The sequence below is a fragment of the Coregonus clupeaformis genome, chromosome 31 (assembly GCF_020615455.1).
Source record: "Coregonus clupeaformis isolate EN_2021a chromosome 31, ASM2061545v1, whole genome shotgun sequence".
Taxonomy (NCBI): Eukaryota; Metazoa; Chordata; class Actinopteri; order Salmoniformes; family Salmonidae; genus Coregonus; species Coregonus clupeaformis.
Genome location: NC_059222.1, coordinates 23,724,056 through 23,730,308, shown reverse-complemented (window position 1 = coordinate 23,730,308; position 6,253 = coordinate 23,724,056).

Genomic DNA, 6,253 nt, shown 5'->3' with positions numbered 1-6,253 from the left:
AATTCGTAACGTATTGCACAAATTAGATTCGTAACATATCATCCGAATTTCTAAATTCGTATGTTATCATACAAATTGCAAAATGCGTAGCATATGACATGAAATGGATGACGTAGTACACAATTGGATGAGGTAGTAAAATAAAAACGGGACCACTTTTTGGCTCATTAGCACCACTTTCCAAACTACTGGCTGAAATTATCCAAAAGTTTGAGCATGCATCTTTAAGTATGCTTTAAATGCATTGGACTTCCTTTTCATTCATTTACTGTAATTCTGAACTCTTTGCCTATTTTAATTGGTGGTTGCTTGCTTCTGTAGAAAAGCTTAACTTGTTCTCTCTAACAGCTATCCATTTGAAGCTCTGATAGATCTCCCTCCAAACAGCAAACAGTGTTGTCCTCAGACCTGGCACCAGGATAAAGTGACTAAGGCGGCATTTTAAATCAGTGAGGGGGCACAAATTTAGTGGGTTCTTGCATTGGAATATATATATATCACGCTATATCACAATAAACATAAAGTTGAAATGCCGAGACTCCCAGACCATTGATTGAGTGCTTTTGAAGTGACAGGTTGGCGCGAAATCTGTAGCCCATCTCCGCTGTACTGTATCAGCACAATGAACAGCGCCCTACACACTAAAGCAAAGCCATTTTGGTAATGAATATAGGATAAAAGATAGGGTAATTCACCTATTACAAACAGCCTATGTGAATGCAGCGGTACATTACATTTACATTTACATTTTAGTCATTTAGCTGACGCTCTTATCCAGAGCGAAGCTAATTAAACTCTGTAGTGGTGGGGCATGAGGCAGAGTTGAGTGAGGCAGCTTCAACGCCTAACCACCGCAGTAGCTTTCCATAGCCCCACTACACACACTGTGACGAGCTCTGTCCATTCTGCTGACACAGCGCAGCGGGAGATTTGCTATTTTTAAATAGGCACATAAAACTGAAGGAGCACATGTTTCAACTGGAGATGGCTTGCCTCCTCGTGGAGCCGGGCCCGGGCTAGGGTTATCCATCATGGCAGTGGCAGATTAGCTGGTTCGAGCTAGGTAATAGGCTAAGGCTAAAAACACTAATGCTTTTCACAGCTTGCTAAGAAGCTAACTAAACGCTGTAGTGGTGGGGCGTGAGGCTGAGTTAGATGAAGCAGCTTCAACTGTAAACTTGACCCCGCCCTTATAAATCCAAATCAAATATTATGGAGGCGTGTCACGTTATTCACTTATCCTACCACAGATGAGAAGTGTTTTTTTCCCGCTTTTTATGGAAACCCAAAGGAGTCATACCTAACCACCCCAGTGGCTTTCCATAGCCCCCCTACACACACCACGACGCACTCTGTCCATTGTGCTGGCACGGCACAGCGGAGATACAGATTTTGTGCCAACCTTTCACTCAATCATTTGAACTTTTTTGCTATTTTTATATAGGCACAAGTTTCAACTGAGGGCCCCCTCGTGGAACCAGGCCCGGTAGTCCTTAAAGTATGTGTGCTCTTTGAAGATCACAAGACTACCTCAGTTGTAGTTTGGACTTCCTCTTGCCAATTAAACTGGCCATATCATTCTGCAGCATCCACGAGAAGTGTATTTCTTTTGATTTTTGTTTTGTGCTTGTAATTGCTAGTAATTGCTTGCATGAGCTAAGCAGGGAAGAGAATTGTAAACCAAGCCCTGCACTTCCTGTGAGGTAACCATGTAAGTGCAGAGTTGGGAACTGATTAATCATCCCCTCTAAGTGGTGGATTGATGTGTTAAACTGAGAGTTTGTTCTTGGTCAGTAAGTGCGATGGATAGTTGTGTCCAGCTGACACTTGATCGATGCACCATCTTTGCTCTGTCCCCTGAGGGATGGTGTCACCGTCCAGAAGCTGAAACATTAGAAGGAGACCACATGGCCATGGTAATGAGGCTGAAGACCTGTGGGCCCCTGTTTGGAGCTGAAGAGCTGTAACAGATTTATCAATGCCCATGGAGCCAAAATGTCATCATCGGTTTCACCTTTATCGGCATTGTTTATTCTCGTAACTCCTTAACTTCAAAACAGCCCATCCTACTGAAGTCATTAAAGATTTATAACAATATATAAATTAATTAAATAATGTTGTGTAATTGTGTTAAATGAAATATCAATCTTTATTCTATGCCATACTGGCAAATTATGTAAACCAGCATGCTTTTATAAGATACTATACAGTATTTACTGTTGGATAAGTTAATTTGGCAGGTCTTTGGGCCTGATTTAATATGTTTTCGACAATTCTGAAAAGACGTGAAGAATGTGCTGTCAGGGAGAATCTAAATGTAAGTTAGAGGGGTTTTGCCCTGTCTGTTCCATATCTGTGTTGTCTGGGTTTTACGGTACACTCTTAGAAAAAAAAAGGTGCTATCTAGAACCTAAAGGGTTTTTTCGGTTGTCCCCATAGGAGAACCCTTTAAAGAACCCTTTTTGGTTCCAGGTAGAACCCTTTTGAGTTCCATATAGAACCCTTTACCCAGACGTTTTTTTTTTGTTCTCTATGGGAGGAGGGAGCAATGCTGTCAGCTGTTCTCTGATTGGTTCCTTTCAGGCCTCTGAACCTGTGTTATGCCTGGAATGTTTTACCCTTCCCTACGCACTCGACCTGCCCGGTTGCAGGTTGGGACAGGACTTAAATTAGGAGTTTGGGGGAATTCAGCAACTCTGTGATAGGTGATTTGAAGGAGTCAGGTGCAGGAGGGTAAATCACAGAATACAGAGTTTATTCCGTAGTACAGAGTTACGCTGGATAGCGTCAACCAGTCCAGTGCGCAAAACAGGTGCACTGGAACAAACAGGCACGCAGGGAAAATATACCCGGCAAATACAAAATACACGTAGCTCAACCGAGCTACTCTCTCCTCACATTAAACAATCACCCACAAGGACAAGGGGGCAGAGGGAACATTTATACACATACTAATGAGGGGATATGAACCAGATGTGTGTGATAGACAAGACAAAACACATGGAATAATGAGATGAGATGTGGCAGTGGCTAGAAGGCCGGTGACGACGAACGCCGAAGCCTGCCCGAACAAGGAGAGGAGGCAGCTTCGGAGGAAGTCGTGACAAACTCTTGGATGCGTCTTCTGTCTTGTTCAACCTTAAGCAGTAGACAGACAAGCTGGTCCGTCACATATATTAAGTTAATGAACCACAGCACTCCGAAATAGGCCAATCAATCAGAATTCCTCACGTCTCCAAGGCTTTTAATCAGAGTGGAGAGGTGCAGCTTAGCCAGATCATCTCTTACTGAGAGTCTGCCTGGACTACTTTTTTCCTTCCAATTAATTTCTCCACTGCCTGAGAACTTTAAAATACGGACTAACAAAAGAATTAGGGCAGAAAAATGTCCTGCCACATAAATGAAGTATGAATAACTAATAAGGTGTCCATGATGCATCATAACATGATGGCCAAATGAGAAGGATGGGTTTGTTGGACTTGGCTGGGCTGGGCTGGGCTCCAAAATTCCTTGTCTCAGCTTTCTGGTTGTAGTCTTTGTCTTCAAGTAGGCCTTTCAAAGCAAAAGCATCATGCCACAGTAACAAGACTGGCTGATAAGAGACCTGTGCTGTCATGTGTCCATTAGACCCACATACATGACCAAAAGGCTCCTGAACAGCTTCTACCCCCAAGTCGTTAGACTGCGGAACAGTTAATCAAATGTCTTCCTGGACTATTTGCATTGACACCATTTTTTTGCTCTGACTCTCTTGCACTGGCTCTATGCACACTCACCAGACACACACTACATATGCTCACACACACAAAACACACACACATGCATATTGACACCAAATACACACACACATACAGTGAGGGAAAAAAGTATTTGATCCCCTGCTGATTTTGTACGTTTGACCACTGACAAAGAAATGATCAGTCTATAAATTTAATGGTAGGTTTATTTGAACAGTGAGAGACAGAATAACAACAAAAAATCCAGAAAAACGCATGTCAAAAATGTTATAAATTGATTTGCATTTTAATGAGGGAAATAAGTATTTGACCCCTCTGCAAAACATGACTTAGTACTTGGTGGCAAAACCCTTGTTGGCAATCACAGATGTCAGACGTTTCTTGTAGTTGGCCACCAGGTTTGCACACATCTCAGGAGGGATTTTGTCCGACTCCTCTTTTCAGATCTTCTCCAAGTCATTAAGGTTTCGAGGCTGACGTTTGGCAACTCAAACCTTCAGCTCCCCTCCACAGATTTTCTATGGGATTAAGGTCTGGAGACTGGCTAGACCACTCCAGGACCTTAATGTGCTTCTTCTTGAGCCACTCCTTTGTTGCCTTGGCCGTGTGTTTTGGGTCATTGTCATGCTGGAATACCCATCCACGACCCATTTTCAATGCCCTGGCTGAGGGAAGGAGGTTCTCACCCAAGATTTGACGGTACATGGCCCCGTCCATCGTCCCTTTGATGCAGTGAAGTTGTCCTGTCCCCCTTAGCAGAAAACACCCCCAAAGCATAATGTTTCCACCTCGTGTTTGACGGTGGGGATGCTGTTCTTGGGGTCATAGGCAGCATTCCTCCTTCTCCAAACACGGCGAGTTGAGTTGATGCCAAAGAGCTCCATTTTGGTCTCATCTGACCACAACACTTTCACCCAGTTCTCCTCTGAATCATTCAGATGTTCATTGGCAAACTTCAGACGTGCCTGTATATGTGCTTTCTTGAGCAGGGGGACCTTGCGGGCGCTGCAGGATTTCAGTCCTTCACGGTGTAGTGTGTTACCAATTGTTTTCTTGGTGACTATGGTCCCAGCTGCCTTGAGATCATTGACAAGATCCTCCCGTGTAGTTCTGGGCTGATTCCTCACCATTCTCATGATCATTGCAACTCCACGAGGTGAGATCTTGCATGGAGCCCTAGGCCGAGGGAGATTGACAGTTCTTTTGTATTTCTTCCATTTGCGAATAATCGCACCAACTGTTGTCACCTTCTCACCAAGCTGCTTGGCGATGGTCTTGTAGCCCATTCCAGCCTTGTGTAGGTCTACAATCTTGTCCCTGACATCCTTGGAGAGCTCTTTGGTCTTGGCCATGGTGGAGAGTTTGGAATCTGATTGATTGATTGCTTCTGTGGACAGGTGTCTTTTATACAGGTAACAAGCTGAGATTAGGAGCACTCCCTTTAAGAGTGTGCTCCTAATCTCAGCTTGTTACCTGTATAAAAAATACACCTGGGAGCCAGAAATCTTTCTGATTGAGAGGGGGTCAAATACTTATTTCCCTCATTAAAATGCAAATCAATTTATAACATTTTTGACATGCGTTTTTCTGGATTTATTTGTTGTTATTCTGTCTCTCACTGTTCAAATAAACCTACCATTTAGGTCAAAAGAGTCCATACTAACAAAGGAAATAGAAGGTCTAACAGAAAAGATAGATAGCAATAAAAACTGTAACATAGAGGCTCAGAATAAATTAGAGGAAAAACAAAAAGAAATTAAGAAACGTATTCAAGAAAGATCAAGTGTAATATATTATAAAAAATAAAGCAAACTCGATGGAATATGGGGAAAAATGCACCAAATACTTTTTAATCTTCAACATAGAAATGCTACCAAAAAGAATTTACTGAAACTGGTTACAAATGACGGAGTCACCCATGATTCACCAAATTATATTTTGAAGGAGGAAGCAAAGTACTTTAAGCATATGTTTTCGTTTCAGTCGCCTCCATCTCTTCTAACTGAAGCTAAATGTAGGGATTTTTTTTCTATTGTTAATGTAAAATTAACAGCCATACAGAAAGACTCATGTGAAGGTGAAATTGCAGAGGAGGAACTTCTGGATGCAATTAAAGTCTTTAAGTATGGGAAAACTCCAGGGGTTGGATGTCATACCAGTCAAGGTATACTAAACCTTTTTTGATATACTCAGAGGACCGTTATTAGCATGTTTTAACCACTCCTATGTAAATGGTAGATTATCAGACTGTCACGGATGCCGGGCCGAGGCTGCTCCTCCCTCCTTGCTCGGCAGGCTTCGGCGTTCGTCGTCCCCCGGAGTACTAGCTACTGCCGATCGACGTTTCGGTGTGTGTCTTGTGTTGTCTAGTTTGTACACCTGTTTCTTATTTTGTATTGATTATGTAACATATAAGTTCCCTTGTTTTATGTTTGCCTTTGTGTGTTATTGTCCTTTTGTCCTGTCGTATGTTTGGCATTGCTAGCTCGTTATTTTATGCACTCCGCGTGTTACTC